This window comes from Neolamprologus brichardi, chromosome 16 (assembly GCF_056152115.1).
Source record: "Neolamprologus brichardi isolate AB-2024 chromosome 16, ASM5615211v1, whole genome shotgun sequence".
NCBI classification, from domain to species: domain Eukaryota; kingdom Metazoa; phylum Chordata; class Actinopteri; order Cichliformes; family Cichlidae; genus Neolamprologus; species Neolamprologus brichardi.
Genome location: NC_142119.1, coordinates 16,192,501 through 16,212,991, shown reverse-complemented (window position 1 = coordinate 16,212,991; position 20,491 = coordinate 16,192,501).

Here is a 20,491-nt window from a genome sequence, read left to right as displayed (position 1 = left end):
TTAGGGTTAGGTTTATGGATAGGGTTAGGTTTAGGGTTAGGGTTAGGGTTAGGGTTATGGTTAGGGTTAGGGTTACGGTTATGGATAGGGTTAGGGTTTATGGTTTAGGGTTAGGGTTAGGGATGAATTAGGGTTAGGGTTAGGGTTAGGGTTAGGGTTATGGATAGGGTTAGGGTTAGGGTTATGGATAGGGTTAGGGTTCATGGTTTAGGGTTAGGGTTAGGGATGAATTGGACAAAAATCATCCAAAACAAACTTTTTATTAGTGTCGAGGGTTAGGGTTAGGGTTAGGGATGAATTGGACAAGGGTTAGGGTTAGGTTTATGGATAGGGTTAGGGTTAGGGTTAGGGTTATGGATAGGGTTAGGCTTAGGGTTATGGATAGGGTTAGGGTTAGGGTTATGGATACGGTTAGGGTTAGGGTTATGGATAGGGTTAGGGTTTATGGTTTAGGGTTAGGTTTAGGGATAGGGTTAGGGTTAGGGTTAGGGTTAGGGATGAATTGGACAAGGGTTAGGGTTAGGGTTATGGATAGGGTTAGGGTTAGGGTTAGGGATATGGATAGGGTTAGGGTTATGGTTAGGGTTAGGGTTAGGGTTAGGGTTATGGATAGGGTTAGGGTTTATGGTTTAGGGTTAGGGTTAGGGATGAATTAGGGTTAGGGTTAGGGTTAGGGTTATGGTTAGGGTTAGGGTTAGGGGTTAGGGTTAGGGTTAGGGGTGAATTGGACAAAAATCATCCAAAACAAACTTTTTATTAGTGTCGACTGTTTGAGTGGTGAGCAGTGAGTCTTTCCTCCGTAGGACAGTTGCATAGAGTTGTAACTATACGCAGGAGGAAGCTGCCATCTTTGCCACACCACAGCCTGTTGTTCTTCTGGCTGAAGCCTTAGGGTTAGGGTTAGGGTTAGGGTTTAGGGTTATGGATAGGCTTAGGGTTAGGGTTATGGATAGGGTTAGGGTTAGGGTTAGGGTTAGGGTTATGGATAGGGTTAGGGTTAGGGTTATGGATAGGGTTAGGGTTTATGGTTTAGGGTTAGGGTTAGGGATGAATTGGACAAAAATCATCCAAAACAAACTTTTTATTAGTGTTGAGGGTTAGGGTTAGGGTTAGGGTTAGGGATGAATTGGACAAGGGTTAGGGTTAGGGTTATGGATAGGGTTAGGGTTAGGGTTAGGGTTATGGATAGGGTTAGGGTTAGGGTTATGGATAGGGTTATGTATAGGGTTAGGGTTAGGGTTAGGGTTATGGATAGGGTTAGGGTTTATGGTTTAGGGTTAGGGTTAGGGATGAATTGGACAAAAATCATCCAAAACAAACTTTTTATTAGTGTTGAGGGTTAGGGTTAGGGTTAGGGTTAGGGATGAATTGGACAAGGGTTAGGGTTAGGGTTATGGATAGGGTTAGGGTTAGGGTTAGGGTTATGGATAGGGTTAGGGTTAGGGTTATGGATAGGGTTATGTATAGGGTTAGGGTTAGGGTTAGGGTTATGGATAGGGTTAGGGTTTATGGTTTAGGGTTAGGGTTAGGGATGAATTGGACAAAAATCATCCAAAACAAACTTTTTATTAGTGTCGAGGGTTAGGGTTAGGGTTAGGGTTATGGATAGGGTTAGGGTTAGGGTTAGGGTTAGGGTTAAGGTTATGGATAGGGTTAGGGTTATGGTTAGGGTTAGGGTTAGGGTTAGGGTTATGGATAGGGTTAGGGTTTATGGTTTAGGGTTAGGGTTAGGGATGAATTAGGGTTAGGGTTAGGGTTAGGGTTATGGATAGGGTTAGGTTTAGGGTTATGGATAGGGTTAGGGTTCATGGTTTAGGGTTAGGGTTAGGGATGAATTGGACAAAAATCATCCAAAACAAACTTTTTATTAGTGTCGAGGGTTAGGGTTAGGGTTAGGGTTAGGGTTAGGGATGAATTGGACAAGGGTTAGGGTTAGGGTTATGGATAGGGTTAGGGTTAGGGTTAGGGTTATGGATAGGGTTAGGGTTAGGGTTATGGATAGGGTTATGTATAGGGTTAGGGTTAGGGTTAGGGTTATGGCTAGGGTTAGGGTTAGGATTAGGGTTAGGGTTAGGGATGAATTGGACAAGGGTTAGGGTTAGGGTTAAGGATAGGGTTAGGGTTAGGGTTAGGGTTATGGATAGGGTTAGGGTTATGGTTAGGGTTAGGGTTAGGGTTAGGGTTATGGATAGGGTTAGGGTTTATGGTTTAGGGTTAGGGTTAGGGATGAATTAGGGTTAGGGTTAGGGTTAGGGTTAGGGTTATGGATAGGGTTAGGGTTATGGATAGGGTTAGGGTTTATGGTTTAGGGTTAGGGTTAGGGATGAATTGGACAAAAATCATCCAAAACAAACTTTTTATTAGTGTCGACTGTTTGAGTGGTGAGCAGTGAGTCTTTCCTCCGTAGGACAGTTGCATAGAGTTGTAACTATACGCAGGAGGAAGCTGCCATCTTTGCCACACCACAGCCTGTTGTTCTTCTGGCTGAAGCCTTAGGGTTAGGGTTAGGGTTAGGGTTTAGGGTTATGGATAGGCTAAGGGTTAGGGTTATGGATAGGGTTAGGGTTAGGGTTAGGGTTATGGATAGGGTTAGGGTTAAGGTTATGGATAGGGTTAGGGTTTATGGTTTAGGGTTAGGGTTAGGGATGAATTGGACAAAAATCATCCAAAACAAACTTTTTATTAGTGTCGAGGGTTAGGGTTAGGGTTAGGGATGAATTGGACAAGGGTTAGGGTTAGGGTTATGGATAGGGTTAGGGTTAGGGTTAGGGTTATGGATAGGGTTAGGGTTAGGGTTAGGGTTATGGATAGGGTTAGGGTTAGGGTTAGGGTTATGGATAGGGTAAGGGTTTTAGGGTTTAGGGTTAGGGTTAGGGATGAATTGGACAAAAATCATCCAAAACAAACTTTTTATTAGTGTCGAGGGTTAGGGTTAGGGTTAGGGTTAGGGCTGAATTGGACAAGGGTTAGGGTTAGAGTTATGGATAAGGGTTAGGGTTAGGGTTAGGGTTATGGATAGGGTTAGGGTTAGGGTTAGGGTTAGGGTTATGGATAGGGTTAGGGTTTATGGTTTAGGGTTAGGGTTAGGGATGAATTGGACAAAAATCATCCAAAACAAACTTTTTATTAGTGTCGAGGGTTAGGGTTAGGGTTAGGGTTAGGGATGAATTGGACAAGGGTTAGGGTTAGGGTTATGGATAGGGTTAGGGTTAGGGTTAGGGTTATGGATAGGGTTAGGATTAGGGTTATGGATAGGGTTAGGGTTTATGGTTTAGGTTTAGGATTAGGGATGAATTGGACAAAAATCATCCAAAACAAACTTTTTATTAGTGTCGAGGGTTAGGGTTAGGGTTAGGGTTAGGGATAGGGTTAGGGTTTATGGTTTTGGGATGAATTGGACAAAAATCATCCAAAACAAACTTTTTATTAGTGTCGAGGGTTAGGGTTAGGGTTAGGGATGAATTGGACAAGGGTTAGGGTTAGGTTTATGGATAGGGTTAGGTTTAGGGTTAGGGTTAGGGTTAGGGTTATGGTTAGGGTTAGGGTTACGGTTATGGATAGGGTTAGGGTTTATGGTTTAGGGTTAGGGTTAGGGATGAATTAGGGTTAGGGTTAGGGTTAGGGTTAGGGTTATGGATAGGGTTAGGGTTAGGGTTATGGATAGGGTTAGGGTTCATGGTTTAGGGTTAGGGTTAGGGATGAATTGGACAAAAATCATCCAAAACAAACTTTTTATTAGTGTCGAGGGTTAGGGTTAGGGTTAGGGATGAATTGGACAAGGGTTAGGGTTAGGTTTATGGATAGGGTTAGGGTTAGGGTTAGGGTTAGGGTTATGGATAGGGTTAGGCTTAGGGTTATGGATAGGGTTAGGGTTAGGGTTATGGATACGGTTAGGGTTAGGGTTATGGATAGGGTTAGGGTTTATGGTTTAGGGTTAGGTTTAGGGATAGGGTTAGGGTTAGGGTTAGGGTTAGGGATGAATTGGACAAGGGTTAGGGTTAGGGTTATGGATAGGGTTAGGGTTAGGGTTAGGGATATGGATAGGGTTAGGGTTATGGTTAGGGTTAGGGTTAGGGTTAGGGTTATGGATAGGGTTAGGGTTTATGGTTTAGGGTTAGGGTTAGGGATGAATTAGGGTTAGGGTTAGGGTTAGGGTTATGGTTAGGGTTAGGGTTAGGGGTTAGGGTTAGGGTTAGGGGTGAATTGGACAAAAATCATCCAAAACAAACTTTTTATTAGTGTCGACTGTTTGAGTGGTGAGCAGTGAGTCTTTCCTCCGTAGGACAGTTGCATAGAGTTGTAACTATACGCAGGAGGAAGCTGCCATCTTTGCCACACCACAGCCTGTTGTTCTTCTGGCTGAAGCCTTAGGGTTAGGGTTAGGGTTAGGGTTTAGGGTTATGGATAGGCTTAGGGTTAGGGTTATGGATAGGGTTAGGGTTAGGGTTAGGGTTAGGGTTATGGATAGGGTTAGGGTTAGGGTTATGGATAGGGTTAGGGTTTATGGTTTAGGGTTAGGGTTAGGGATGAATTGGACAAAAATCATCCAAAACAAACTTTTTATTAGTGTTGAGGGTTAGGGTTAGGGTTAGGGTTAGGGATGAATTGGACAAGGGTTAGGGTTAGGGTTATGGATAGGGTTAGGGTTAGGGTTAGGGTTATGGATAGGGTTAGGGTTAGGGTTATGGATAGGGTTATGTATAGGGTTAGGGTTAGGGTTAGGGTTATGGATAGGGTTAGGGTTTATGGTTTAGGGTTAGGGTTAGGGATGAATTGGACAAAAATCATCCAAAACAAACTTTTTATTAGTGTCGAGGGTTAGGGTTAGGGTTAGGGTTATGGATAGGGTTAGGGTTAGGGTTAGGGTTAGGGTTAAGGTTATGGATAGGGTTAGGGTTATGGTTAGGGTTAGGGTTAGGGTTAGGGTTATGGATAGGGTTAGGGTTTATGGTTTAGGGTTAGGGTTAGGGATGAATTAGGGTTAGGGTTAGGGTTATGGATAGGGTTAGGTTTAGGGTTATGGATAGGGTTAGGGTTCATGGTTTAGGGTTAGGGTTAGGGATGAATTGGACAAAAATCATCCAAAACAAACTTTTTATTAGTGTCGAGGGTTAGGGTTAGGGTTAGGGTTAGGGATGAATTGGACAAGGGTTAGGGTTAGGGTTATGGATAGGGTTAGGGTTAGGGTTAGGGTTATGGATAGGGTTAGGGTTAGGGTTATGGATAGGGTTATGTATAGGGTTAGGGTTAGGGTTAGGGTTATGGCTAGGGTTAGGGTTAGGATTAGGGTTAGGGTTAGGGATGAATTGGACAAGGGTTAGGGTTAGGGTTAAGGATAGGGTTAGGGTTAGGGTTAGGGTTAGGGTTTATGGTTTAGGGTTAGGGTTAGGGATGAATTAGGGTTAGGGTTAGGGTTAGGGTTAGGGTTATGGTTAGGGTTAGGGTTAGGGTTAGGGGTTAGGGTTAGGGTTAGGGGTGAATTGGACAAAAATCATCCAAAACAAACTTTTTATTAGTGTCGACTGTTTGAGTGGTGAGCAGTGAGTCTTTCCTCCGTAGGACAGTTGCATAGAGTTGTAACTATACGCAGGAGGAAGCTGCCATCTTTGCCACACCACAGCCTGTTGTTCTTCTGGCTGAAGCCTTAGGGTTAGGGTTAGGGTTAGGGTTTAGGGTTATGGATAGGCTTAGGGTTAGGGTTATGGATAGGGTTAGGGTTAGGGTTAGGGTTAGGGTTATGGATAGGGTTAGGGTTAGGGTTATGGATAGGGTTAGGGTTTATGGTTTAGGGTTAGGGTTAGGGATGAATTGGACAAAAATCATCCAAAACAAACTTTTTATTAGTGTTGAGGGTTAGGGTTAGGGTTAGGGTTAGGGATGAATTGGACAAGGGTTAGGGTTAGGGTTATGGATAGGGTTAGGGTTAGGGTTATGTATAGGGTTAGGGTTAGGGTTATGGATAGGGTTATGTATAGGGTTAGGGTTAGGGTTAGGGTTATGGATAGGGTTAGGGTTTATGGTTTAGGGTTAGGGTTAGGGATGAATTGGACAAAAATCATCCAAAACAAACTTTTTATTAGTGTCGAGGGTTAGGGTTAGGGTTAGGGTTATGGATAGGGTTAGGGTTAGGGTTAGGGTTAGGGTTAAGGTTATGGATAGGGTTAGGGTTAGGGTTATGGTTAGGGTTAGGGTTAGGGTTAGGGTTATGGATAGGGTTAGGGTTTATGGTTTAGGGTTAGGGTTAGGGATGAATTAGGGTTAGGGTTAGGGTTATGGATAGGGTTAGGTTTAGGGTTATGGATAGGGTTAGGGTTCATGGTTTAGGGTTAGGGTTAGGGATGAATTGGACAAAAATCATCCAAAACAAACTTTTTATTAGTGTCGAGGGTTAGGGTTAGGGTTAGGGTTAGGGATGAATTGGACAAGGGTTAGGGTTAGGGTTATGGATAGGGTTAGGGTTAGGGTTAGGGTTATGGATAGGGTTAGGGTTAGGGTTATGGATAGGGTTATGTATAGGGTTAGGGTTAGGGTTAGGGTTATGGCTAGGGTTAGGGTTAGGATTAGGGTTAGGGTTAGGGATGAATTGGACAAGGGTTAGGGTTAGGGTTAAGGATAGGGTTAGGGTTAGGGTTAGGGTTATGGATAGGGTTAGGGTTATGGTTAGGGTTAGGGTTAGGGTTAGGGTTAGGGTTATGGATAGGGTTAGGGTTAATGGTTTAGGGTTAGGGTTAGGGATGAATTAGGGTTAGGGTTAGGGTTAGGGTTAGGGTTATGGATAGGGTTAGGGTTATGGATAGGGTTAGGGTTTATGGTTTAGGGTTAGGGTTAGGGATGAATTGGACAAAAATCATCCAAAACAAACTTTTTATTAGTGTCGAGGGTTAGGGTTAGGGTTAGGGTTAGGGATAGGGTTAGGGTTTATGGTTTTGGGATGAATTGGACAAAAATCATCCAAAACAAACTTTTTATTAGTGTCGAGGGTTAGGGTTAGGGTTAGGGATGAATTGGACAAGGGTTAGGGTTAGGGTTATGGATAGGGTTAGGTTTAGGGTTAGGGTTAGGGTTAGGGTTATGGTTAGGGTTAGGGTTACGGTTATGGATAGGGTTAGGGTTTATGGTTTAGGGTTAGGGTTAGGGATGAATTAGGGTTAGGGTTAGGGTTAGGGTTAGGGTTATGGATAGGGTTAGGGTTAGGGTTATGGATAGGGTTAGGGTTTATGGTTTAGGGTTAGGGTTAGGGATGAATTGGACAAAAATCATCCAAAACAAACTTTTTATTAGTGTCGAGGGTTAGGGTTAGGGTTAGGGATGAATTGGACAAGGGTTAGGGTTAGGTTTATGGATAGGGTTAGGGTTAGTGTTAGGGTTATGGATAGGGTTAGGCTTAGGGTTATGGATAGGGTTAGGGTTAGGGTTAGGGTTATGGATAGGGTTAGGGTTATGGTTATGGTTAGGGTTAGGGTTATGGATAGGGTTAGGGTTTATGGTTTAGGGTTAGGGTTAGGGATGAATTAGGGTTAGGGTTAGGGTTAGGGTTATGGATAGGGTTAGGGTTAGGGTTATGGATAGGGTTAGGGTTTATGGTTTAGGGTTAGGGTTAGGGATAGGGTTAGGGTTAGGATTAGGGTTAGGGTTAGGGATGAATTGGACAAGGGTTAGGGTTAGGGTTATGGATAGGGTTAGGGTTAGGGTTAGGGTTAGGGTTATGGATAGGGTTAGGGTTATGGTTAGGGTTAGGGTTAGGGTTAGGGTTAGGGTTATGGATAGGGTTAGGGTTTATGGTTTAGGGTTAGGGTTAGGGATGAATTAGGGTTAGGGTTAGGGTTAGGGTTATGGATAGGGTTAGGGTTTATGGTTTAGGGTTAGGGTTAGGGATGAATTGGACAAAAATCATCCAAAACAAACTTTTTATTAGTGTCGACTGTTTGAGTGGTGAGCAGTGAGTCTTTCCTCCGTAGGACAGTTGCATAGAGTTGTAACTATACGCAGGAGGAAGCTGCCATCTTTGCCACACCACAGCCTGTTGTTCTTCTGGCTGAAGCCTTAGGGTTAGGGTTAGGGTTAGGGTTAGGGTTATGATAGGGTTAGGGTTTATGGTTTAGGGTTAGGGTTAGGGATGAATTAGGGTTAGGGTTAGGGTTAGGGTTATGGATAGGGTTAGGGTTAGGGTTAGGGTTATGGATAGGGTTAGGGTTTATGGTTTAGGGTTAGGGTTAGGGATAGGGTTAGGGTTAGGGTTAGGGATGAATTGGACAAGGGTTAGGGTTAGGGTTATGGATAGGGTTAAGGTTAGGGTTAGGGTTATGGATAGGGTTAGGGTTATGGTTAGGGTTAGGGTTAGGGTTAGGGTTATGGATAGGGTTAGGGTTTATGGTTTAGGGTTAGGGTTAGGGAAGAATTAGGGTTAGGGTTAGGGTTAGGGTTATGGATAGGGTTAGGGTTAGGGTTATGGATAGGGTTAGGGTTTATGGTTTAGGGTTAGGGTTAGGGATGAATTGGACAAAAATCATCCAAAACAAACTTTTTATTAGTGTCGAGGGTTAGGGTTAGGGTTAGGGTTAGGGATGAATTGGACAAGGGTTAGGGTTAGGGTTATGGATAGGGTTAGGGTTAGGGTTATGGATAGGGTTAGGGTTACGGTTATGGATAGGGTTAGGGTTTATGGTTTAGGGTTAGGGTTAGGGATGAATTGGACAAAAATCACCCAAAACAAACTTTTTATTAGTGTCGAGGGTTAGGGTTAGGGTAAGGGTTAGGGATGAATTGGACAAGGGTTAGGGTTAGGGTTATGGATAGGGTTAGGGTTAGGGTTAGGGTTATGGATAGGGTTAGGGTTAGGGTTATGGTTAGGGTTAGGGTTAGGGTTAGGGTTAGGGTTATGGATAGGGTTAGGGTTTATGGTTTAGGGTTAGGGTTAGGGATGAATTAGGGTTAGGGTTAGGGTTAGGGTTAGGGTTATGGATAGGGTTAGGGTTAGGGTTATGGATAGGGTTAGGGTTTATGGTTTAAGGTTAGGGTTAGGGATAGGGTTAGGGTTAGGGTTAGGGTTAGGGATGAATTGGACAAGGGTTAGGGTTAGGGTTATGGATAGGGTTAGGGTTAGGGTTAGGGTTATGGATAGGGTTAGGGTTAGGGTTATGGATAGGGTTAGGGTTTATGGTTTAGGGTTAGGGTTAGGGATGAATCGGACAAAAATCATCCAAAACAAACTTTTTATTAGTGTCGAGGGTTAGGGTTAGGGTTAGGGTTAGGGATGAATTGGACAAGGGTTAGGGTTAGGGTTATGGATAGGGTTAGGTTTATGGATAGGGTTAGGGTTAGGGTTAGGGTTATGGATAGGGTTAGGGTTATGGTTAGGGTTAGGGTTAGGGTTATGGATAGGGTTAGGGTTTATGGTTTAGGGTTAGGGTTAGGGATGAATTAGGGTTAGGGTTATGGATAGGGTTAGGGTTAGGGTTATGGATAGGGTTAGGGTTAGGGTTATGGATAGGGTTAGGGTTTATGGTTTAGGGTTAGGGTTAGGGATGAATTGGACAAAAATCATCCAAAACAAACTTTTTATTAGTGTCGAGGGTTAGGGTTAGGGTTAGGGTTAGGGATGAATTGGACAAGGGTTAGGGTTAGGGTTATGGATAGGGTTAGGGTTAGGGTTAGGGTTAGGATTAGGGTTATGGATAGGGTTAGGGTTATGGTTAGGGTTAGGGTTAGGGTTATGGATAGGGTTAGGGTTTATGGTTTAGGGTTAGGGTTAGGGATGAATTAGGGTTAGGGTTAGGGTTAGGGTTAGGGTTATGGATAGGGTTAGGGTTAGGGTTATGGATAGGGTTAGGGTTAGGGTTATGGATAGGGTTAGGGTTAGGGTTAGGGTTATGGATAGGGTTAGGGTTTATGGTTTAGGGTTAGGGTTAGGGATGAATTGGACAAAAATCATCCAAAACAAACTTTTTATTAGTGTCGAGGGTTAGGGTTAGGGTTAGGGTTAGGGATAAATTGGACAAGGGTTAGGGTTAGGGTTATGGATAGGGTTAGGGTTAGGGTTATGGATAGGGTTAGGGTTTATGGTTTAGGGTTAGGGTTAGGGATGAATTGGACAAAAATCATCCAAAACAAACTTTTTATTAGTGTCGAAGGTTAGGGTTAGGGTTAGGGTTAGGGATGAATTGGACAAGGGTTAGGGTTAGGGTTATGGATAGGGTTAGGGTTGGGGTTAGGGTTAGGGTTATGGATAGGGTTAGGGTTATGGTTAGGGTTAGGGTTAGGGTTATGGATAGGGTTAGGGTTTATGGTTTAGGGTTAGGGTTAGGGATGAATTAGGGTTAGGGTTAGGGTTAGGGTTATGGATAGGGTTAGGGTTAGGGTTATGGATAGGGTTAGGGTTTATGGTTTATGGTTAGGGTTAGGGATGAAATGGACAAAAATCATCCAAAACAAACTTTTTATTAGTGTCGAGGGTTAGGGTTAGGGTTAGGGTTAGGGATGAATTGGACAAGGGTTAGGGTTAGGGTTATGGATAGGGTTAGGGTTAGGGTTATGGATAGGGTTAGGGTTTATGGTTTAGGGTTAGGGTTAGGGATGAATTGGACAAAAATCATCCAAAACAAACGTTTTATTAGTGTCGAGGGTTAGGGTTAGGGTTAGGGATGAATTGGACAAGGGTTAGGGTTAGGGTTATGGATAGGGTTAGGGTTAGGGTTAGGGTTATGGATAGGGTTAGGGTTATGGTTAGGGTTAGGGTTAGGGTTAGGGTCATGGATAGGGGTAGGGTTTATGGTTTAGGGTTAGGGTTAGGGATGAGTTAGGGTTATGGATAGGGTTAGGGTTAGGGTTATGGATAGGGTTAGGGTTAGGGTTATGGATAGGGTTAGGGTTTATGGTTTAGGTTTAGGGTTAGGGATGAATTGGACAAAAATCATCCAAAACAAACTTTTTATTAGTGTCGAGGGTTAGGGTTAGGGTTAGGGTTAGGGATGAATTGGACAAGGGTTAGGGTTAGGGTTATGGATAGGGTTAGGGTTAGGGTTAGGGTTAGGGTTATGGATAGGGTTAGGGTTATGGTTAGGGTTAGGGTTAGGGTTATGGATAGGGTTAGGGTTAGGGTTATGGATAGGGTTAGGGTTTATGGTTTAGGGTTAGGGTTAGGGATAGGGTTAGGGTTAGGATTAGGGTTAGGGTTAGGGATGAATTGGACAAGGGTTAGGGTTAGGGTTATGGATAGGGTTAGGGTTAGGGTTAGGGTTAGGGTTATGGATAGGGTTAGGGTTATGGTTAGGGTTAGGGTTAGGGTTGGGGTTATGGATAGGCTTAGGGTTTATGGTTTAGGGTTAGGGTTAGGGATGAATTAGTGTTAGGGTTAGGGTTAGGGTTAGGATTATGGATAGGGTTAGGGTTATGGATAGGGTTAGGGTTTATGGTTTAGTGTTAGGGTTAGGGATGAATTGGACAAAAATCATCCAAAACAAAATTTTTATTAGTGTCGAGGGTTAGGGTTAGGGTTAGGGTTAGGGATGAATTGGACAAGGGTTAGGGTTAGGGTTATGGATAGGGTTAGGGTTAGGGTTATGGATAGGGTTAGGGTTAGGGTTATGGATAGGGTTAGGGTTTATGGTTTAGGGTTAGGGTTAGGGATGAATTGGACAAGGGTTAGGGTTAGGGTTATGGATAGGGTTAGGGTTAGGGTTAGGGTTAGGATTATGGATAGGGTTAGGGTTATGGTTAGGGTTAGGGTTAGGGTTAGGGTTATGGATAGGGTTAGGGTTTATGGTTTAGGGTTAGGGTTAGGGATGAATTAGGGTTAGGGTTAGGGTTAGGGTTATGGATAGGGTTAGGGTTAGGGTTAGGGTTATGGATAGGGTTAGGGTTTATGGTTTAGGGTTAGGGTTAGGGATAGGGTTAGGGTTAGGGTTAGGGATGAATTGGACAAGGGTTAGGGTTAGGGTTATGGATAGGGTTAGGGTTAGGGTTAGGGTTAGGGTTAGGGTTATGGATAGGGTTAGGGATGAATTGGACAAGGGTTAGGGTTAGGGTTATGGATAGGGTTAGGGTTAGGGTTATGGTTAGGGTTATGGATAGGGTTAGGGTTATGGTTAGGGTTAGGGTTAGGGTTAGGGTTAGGGTTATGGATAGGGTTAGGCTTTATGGGTTAGGGTTAGGGTTAGGGTTAGGGTTATGGATAGGGTTAGGGTTATGGTTAGGGTTAGGGTTAGGGTTATGGATAGGGTTAGGGTTTATGGTTTAGGGTTAGGGTTAGGGATGAATTAGGGTTAGGGTTAGGGTTAGGGTTAGGGTTATGGATAGGGTTAGGGTTAGGGTTATGGATAGGGTTAGGGTTTATGGTTTAGGGTTAGGGTTAGGGATGAATTGGACAAAAATTATCCAAAACAAACTTTTTATTAGTGACGAGGGTTAGGGTTAGGGTTAGGGATGAATTGGACAAGGGTTAGGGTTAGGGTTATGGATAGGGTTAGGGTTAGGGTTATGGTTAGGGTTATGGATAGGGTTAGGGTTATGGTTAGGGTTAGGGTTAGGGTTATGATAGGGTTAGGGTTTATGGTTTAGGGTTAGGGTTAGGGATGAATTAGGGTTAGGGTTAGGGTTAGGGTTATGGATAGGGTTAGGGTTAGGGTTAGGGTTATGGATAGGGTTAGGGTTTATGGTTTAGGGTTAGGGTTAGGGATAGGGTTAGGGTTAGGGTTAGGGATGAATTGGACAAGGGTTAGGGTTAGGGTTATGGATAGGGTTAAGGTTAGGGTTAGGGTTATGGATAGGGTTAGGGTTATGGTTAGGGTTAGGGTTAGGGTTAGGGTTATGGATAGGGTTAGGGTTTATGGTTTAGGGTTAGGGTTAGGGAAGAATTAGGGTTAGGGTTAGGGTTAGGGTTATGGATAGGGTTAGGGTTAGGGTTATGGATAGGGTTAGGGTTTATGGTTTAGGGTTAGGGTTAGGGATGAATTGGACAAAAATCATCCAAAACAAACTTTTTATTAGTGTCGAGGGTTAGGGTTAGGGTTAGGGTTAGGGATGAATTGGACAAGGGTTAGGGTTAGGGTTATGGATAGGGTTAGGGTTAGGGTTATGGATAGGGTTAGGGTTACGGTTATGGATAGGGTTAGGGTTTATGGTTTAGGGTTAGGGTTAGGGATGAATTGGACAAAAATCATCCAAAACAAACTTTTTATTAGTGTCGAGGGTTAGGGTTAGGGTAAGGGTTAGGGATGAATTGGACAAGGGTTAGGGTTAGGGTTATGGATAGGGTTAGGGTTAGGGTTAGGGTTATGGATAGGGTTAGGGTTAGGGTTATGGTTAGGGTTAGGGTTAGGGTTCGGGTTATGGATAGGGTTAGGGTTTATGGTTTAGGGTTAGGGTTAGGGATGAATTAGGGTTAGGGTTAGGGTTAGGGTTAGGGTTATGGATAGGGTTAGGGTTAGGGTTATGGATAGGGTTAGGGTTTATGGTTTAAGGTTAGGGTTAGGGATAGGGTTAGGGTTAGGGTTAGGGTTAGGGATGAATTGGACAAGGGTTAGGGTTAGGGTTATGGATAGGGTTAGGGTTAGGGTTAGGGTTATGGATAGGGTTAGGGTTAGGGTTATGGATAGGGTTAGGGTTTATGGTTTAGGGTTAGGGTTAGGGATGAATCGGACAAAAATCATCCAAAACAAACTTTTTATTAGTGTCGAGGGTTAGGGTTAGGGTTAGGGTTAGGGATGAATTGGACAAGGGTTAGGGTTAGGGTTATGGATAGGGTTAGGTTTATGGATAGGGTTAGGGTTAGGGTTAGGGTTATGGATAGGGTTAGGGTTATGGTTAGGGTTAGGGTTAGGGTTAGGGTTATGGATAGGGTTAGGGTTTATGGTTTAGGGTTAGGGTTAGGGATGAATTAGGGTTAGGGTTATGGATAGGGTTAGGGTTAGGGTTATGGATAGGGTTAGGGTTAGGGTTATGGATAGGGTTAGGGTTTATGGTTTAGGGTTAGGGTTAGGGATGAATTGGACAAAAATCATCCAAAATAAACTTTTTATTAGTGTCGAGGGTTAGGGTTAGGGTTAGGGTTAGGGATGAATTGGACAAGGGTTAGGGTTAGGGTTATGGATAGGGTTAGGGTTAGGGTTAGGGTTAGGATTAGGGTTATGGATAGGGTTAGGGTTATGGTTAGGGTTAGGGTTAGGGTTATGGATAGGGTTAGGGTTTATGGTTTAGGGTTAGGGTTAGGGATGAATTAGGGTTAGGGTTAGGGTTAGGGTTAGGGTTATGGATAGGGTTAGGGTTAGGGTTATGGATAGGGTTAGGGTTAGGGTTATGGATAGGGTTAGGGTTAGGGTTATGGATAGGGTTAGGGTTAGGGTTAGGGTTATGGATAGGGTTAGGGTTTATGGTTTAGGGTTAGGGTTAGGGATGAATTGGACAAGGGTTAGGGTTAGGGTTATGGATAGGGTTAGGGTTAGGGTTATGGATAGGGTTAGGGTTTATGGTTTAGGGTTAGGGTTAGGGATGAATTGGACAAAAATCATCCAAAACAAACTTTTTATTAGTGTCGAAGGTTAGGGTTAGGGTTAGGGTTAGGGATGAATTGGACAAGGGTTAGGGTTAGGGTTATGGATAGGGTTAGGGTTGGGGTTAGGGTTAGGGTTATGGATAGGGTTAGGGTTATGGTTAGGGTTAGGGTTAGGGTTATGGATAGGGTTAGGGTTTATGGTTTAGGGTTAGGGTTAGGGATGAATTAGGGTTAGGGTTAGGGTTAGGGTTATGGATAGGGTTAGGGTTAGGGTTATGGATAGGGTTAGGGTTTATGGTTTATGGTTAGGGTTAGGGATGAAATGGACAAAAATCATCCAAAACAAACTTTTTATTAGTGTCGAGGGTTAGGGTTAGGGTTAGGGTTAGGGATGAATTGGACAAGGGTTAGGGTTAGGGTTATGGATAGGGTTAGGGTTAGGGTTATGGATAGGGTTAGGGTTTATGGTTTAGGGTTAGGGTTAGGGATGAATTGGACAAAAATCATCCAAAACAAACGTTTTATTAGTGTCGAGGGTTAGGGTTAGGGTTAGGGATGAATTGGACAAGGGTTAGGGTTAGGGTTATGGATAGGGTTAGGGTTAGGGTTAGGGTTATGGATAGGGTTAGGGTTATGGTTAGGGTTAGGGTTAGGGTTAGGGTTATGGATAGGGGTAGGGTTAATGGTTTAGGGTTAGGGTTAGGGATGAGTTAGGGTTATGGATAGGGTTAGGGTTAGGGTTATGGATAGGGTTAGGGTTAGGGTTATGGATAGGGTTAGGGTTTATGGATTAGGTTTAGGGTTAGGGATGAATTGGACAAAAATCATCCAAAACAAACTTTTTATTAGTGTCGAGGGTTAGGGTTAGGGTTAGGGTTAGGGATGAATTGGACAAGGGTTAGGGTTAGGGTTATGGATAGGGTTAGGGTTAGGGTTAGGGTTATGGATAGGGTTAGGGTTATGGTTAGGGTTAGGGTTAGGGTTATGGATAGGGTTAGGGTTAGGGTTATGGATAGGGTTAGGGTTTATGGTTTAGGGTTAGGGTTAGGGATAGGGTTAGGGTTAGGATTAGGGTTAGGGTTAGGGATGAATTGGACAAGGGTTAGGGTTAGGGTTATGGATAGGGTTAGGGTTAGGGTTAGGGTTAGGGTTATGGATAGGGTTAGGGTTATGGTTAGGGTTAGGGTTAGGGTTGGGGTTATGGATAGGCTTAGGGTTTATGGTTTAGGGTTAGGGTTAGGGATGAATTAGTGTTAGGGTTAGGGTTAGGGTTAGGATTATGGATAGGGTTAGGGTTATGGATAGGGTTAGGGTTTATGGTTTAGTGTTAGGGTTAGGGATGAATTGGACAAAAATCATCCAAAACAAAATTTTTATTAGTGTCGAGGGTTAGGGTTAGGGTTAGGGTTAGGGATGAATTGGACAAGGGTTAGGGTTAGGGTTATGGATAGGGTTAGGGTTAGGGTTATGGATAGGGTTAGGGTTAGGGTTATGGATAGGGTTAGGGTTTATGGTTTAGGGTTAGGGTTAGGGATGAATTGGACAAGGGTTAGGGTTAGGGTTATGGATAGGGTTAGGGTTAGGGTTAGGGTTAGGATTATGGATAGGGTTAGGGTTATGGTTAGGGTTAGGGTTAGGGTTGGGGTTATGGATAGGCTTAGGGTTTATGGTTTAGGGTTAGGGTTAGGGATGAATTAGGGTTAGGGTTAGGGTTAGGGTTAGGATTATGGATAGGGTTAGGGTTATGGATAGGGTTAGGGTTTATGGTTTAGTGTTAGGGTTAGGGATGAATTGGACAAAAATCATCCAAAACAAAATTTTTATTAGTGTCGAGGGTTAGGGTTAGGGTTAGGGATGAATTGGACAAGGGTTAGGGTTAGGGTTATGGATAGGGTTAGGGTTAGGGTTATGGATAGGGTTAGGGTTAGGGTTATGGATAGGGTTAGGGTTTATGGTTTAGGGTTAGGGTATGGGATGAATTGGACAAAAATCATCCAAAACAAACTTTTTATTAGTGTCGAGGGTTAGGGTTAGGTTTAGGGTTAGGGATGAATTGGACAAGGGTTAGGGTTAGGGTTATGGATAGGGTTAGGGTTAGGGTTAGGGTTAGGGTTATGGATAGGGTTAGGGTTATGGTTAGGGTTAGGGTTAGGGTTATGGATAGGGGTAGGGTTTATGGTTTAGGGTTAGGGTTAGGGATGAATTAGGGTTAGGGTTAGGGTTAGGGTTAGGGTTATGGATAGGGTTAGGGTTAGGGTTATGGATAGGGTTAGGGTTAGGGTTATGGATAGGGTTAGGGTTTATGGTTTAGGTTTAGGGTTAGGGATGAATTGGACAAAAATCATCCAAAACAAACTTTTTATTAGTGTCGAGGGTTAGGGTTAGGGTTAGGGTTAGGGATGAATTGGACAAGGGTTAGGGTTAGGGTTATGGATAGGGTTAGGGTTAAGGTTAGGGTTAGGGTTATGGATAGGGTTAGGGTTATGGTTAGGGTTAGGGTTAGGGTTAGGGTTATGGATAGGGTTAGGGTTTATGGTTTAGGGTTAGGGTTAGGTCTGAATTAGGGTTAGGGTTAGGGTTAGGGTTATGGATAGGGTTAGGGTTAGGGTTATGGATAGGGTTAGGGTTAGGGTTATGGATAGGGTTAGGGTTTATGGTTTAGGGTTAGGGTTAGGGTTAGGGTTATGGATAGGGTTAGGGTTAGGGTTATGGATAGGGTTAGGGTTTATGGTTTAGGGTTAGGGTTAGGGATGAATTGGACAAAAATCATCCAAAACAAACTTTTTATTAGTGTCGAGGGTTAGGGTTAGGGTTAGGGTTAGGGATGAATTGGACAAGGGTTAGGGTTAGGTTTATGGATAGGGTTAGGGTTAGGGTTAGGGTTATGGATAGGGTTAGGGTTAGGGTTATGGATAGGGTTAGGGTTTATGGTTTAGGTTTAGGATTAGGGATGAATTGGACAAAAATCATCCAAAACAAACTTTTTATTAGTGTCGAGGGTTAGGGTTAGGGTTAGGGATGAATTGGACAAGGGTTAGGGTTAGGGTTATGGATAGGGTTAGGGTTAGGGTTAGGGTTAGGGTTATGGATAGGGTTAGGGTTATGGTTAGGGTTAGGGTTAGGGTTATGGAAAGGGTTAGGGTTTATGGTTTAGGGTTAGGGTTAGGGATGAATTAGGGTTAGGGTTAGGGTTAGGGTTAGGGTTATGGATAGGGTTAGGGTTAGGGTTATGGATAGGGTTAGGGTTTATGGTTTAGGGTTAGGGTTAGGGATGAATTGGACAAAAATCATCCAAAACAAACTTTTTATCAGTGTCGACTGTTTGAGTGGTGAGCAGTGAGTCTTTCCTCCGTAGGACAATTGCATAGAGTTGTAACTATACGCAGGAGGAAGCTGCCATCTTTGCCACACCACAGCCTGTTGTTCTTCTGGCTGAAGCCTTAGGGTTAGGGTTAGGGTTAGGGTTTAGGGTTATGGATAGGCTTAGGGTTAGAATTATGGATAGGGTTAGGGTTAGGGTTAGGGTTAGGGTTATGGATAGGGTTAGGGTTATGGATAGGGTTAGGGTTAATGGTTTAGGGTTAGGGTTAGGGATGAATTAGGGTTAGGGTAAGGGTTAGGGTTAGGGTTATGGATAGGGTTAGGGTTAGGGTTATGGATAGGGTTAGGGTTTATGGTTTAGGGTTAGGGTTAGGGATAGGGTTAGGGTTAGGATTAGGGTTAGGGTTAGGGATGAATTGGACAAGGGTTAGGGTTAGGGTTATGGATAGGGTTAGGGTTAGGGTTAGGGTTATGGATAGGGTTAGGGTTATGGTTAGGGTTAGGGTTAGGGTTATGGATAGGGTTAGGGTTTATGGTTTAGGGTTAGGGTTAGGGAAGAATTAGGGTTAGGGTTAGGGTTAGGGTTATGGATAGGGTTAGGGTTATGGATAGGGTTAGGGTTTATGGTTTAGGGTTAGGGTTAGGGATGAATTGGACAAAAATCATCCAAAACAAACTTTTTATTAGTGTCGACTGTTTGAGTGGTGAGCAGTGAGTCTTTCCTCCGTAGGACAGTTGCATAGAGTTGTAACTATACGCAGGAGGAAGCTGCCATCTTTGCCACACCACAGCCTGTTGTTCTTCTGGCTGAAGCCTTAGGGTTAGGGTTAGGGTTAGGGATGAATTGGACAAGGGTTAGGGTTAGGGTTATGGATAGGGTTAGGGTTAGGGTTATGGATAGGGTTAGGGTTAGGGTTATGGATAGGGTTAGGGTTTATGGTTTAGGGTTAGGGTTAGGGATGAATTGGACAAAAATCATCCAAAACAAACTTTTTATTAGTGTCGAGGGTTAGGGTTAGGGTTAGGGTCAGGGCTGAATTGGACAAGGGTTAGGGTTATGGATAGGGTTAGGGTTAGGGTTAGGGTTATGGATAGGGTTAGGGTTAGGGTTATGGATAGGGTTAGGGTTTATGGTTTAGGGTTAGGGTTAGGGATGAATTGGACAAAAATCATCCAAAACAAACTTTTTATTAGTGTCGACTGTTTGAGTGGTGAGCAGTGAGTCTTTCCTCCGTAGGACAGTTGCATAGAGTTGTAACTATACGCAGGAGGAAGCTGCCATCTTTGCCACACCACAGCCTGTTGTTCTTCTGGCTGAAGCCTTAGGGATAGGGTTAGGGTTAGGGTTTAGGGTTATGGATAGGCTTAGGGTTAGGGTTATGGATAGGGTTAGGGTTAGGGTTAGGGTTATGGATAGGGTTAGGGTTAGGGATATGGATAGGGTTAGGGTTTATGGTTTAGGGTTAGGGTTAGGGATGAATTGGACAAAAATCATCCAAAACAAACTTTTTATTAGTGTCGAGGGTTAGGGTTAGGGTTAGGGATGAATTGGACAAGGGTTAGGGTTAGGGTTAGGGTTAGGGATGAATTGGACAAGGGTTAGGATTAGGGTTATGGATAGGGTTAGGGTTAGGGTTAGAGTTATGGATAGGGTTATGGATAGGGTTAGGGTTAGGGTTTATGGTTTAGGGTTAGGGTTAGGGATGAATTGGACAAAAATCATCCAAAACAAACTTTTTATTAGTGTCGAGGGTTAGGGTTAGGGTTAGGGATGAATTGCACACGGGTTAGGGTTAGGGTTATGGATAGGTTTAGGGTTAGGGTTAGGGTTATGGATAGGGTTAGGGTTAGGGTTATGGATAGGGTTAGGGTTTATGGTTTATGGTTAGGGTTAGGGATAAAATGGACAAAAATCATCCAAAACAAACTTTTTATTAGTGTCGAGGGTTAGGGTTAGGGTTAGGGTTAGGGATGAATTGGACAAGGGTTAGGGTTAGGGTTATGGATAGGGTTAGGGTTAGGGTTAGGGTTAGGGATGAATTGGACAAAAATCATCCAAAACAAACTTTTTATTAGTGTCGAGGGTTAGGGTTAGGGTTAGGGTTAGGGATGAATTGGACAAGGGTTAGGGTTAGAGTTATGGATAGGGTTAGGGTTAGGGTTATGGATAGGGTTAGGGTTACGGTTATGAATAGGGTTAGGGTTTATGGTTTAGGGTTAGGGTTAGGGATGAATTAGACAAAAATCATCCAAAACAAACTTTTTATTAGTGTCGAGGGTTAGGGTTAGGGTAACGGTTAGGGATGAATTGGACAAGGGTTAGGGTTAGGGTTATGGATAGGGTTAGGGTTAGGGTTAGGGTTAGGGTTAGGGTTATGGATAGGGTTAGGGTTATGGTTAGGGTTAGGGTTAGGGTTAGGGTTATGGATAGGGTTAGGGTTTATGGTTTAGGGTTAGGGTTAGGGATGAATTAGGGTTAGGGTTAGGGTTAGGGTTATGGATAGGGTTAGGGTTAGGGTTATGGATAGGGTTAGGGTTTATGGTTTAAGGTTAGGGTTAGGGATAGGGTTAGGGTTAGGGTTAGGGTTAGGGATGAATTGGACAAGGGTTAGGGTTAGGGTTATGGATAGGGTTAGGGTTAGGGTTAGGGTTATGGATAGGGTTAGGGTTATGGTTAGGGTT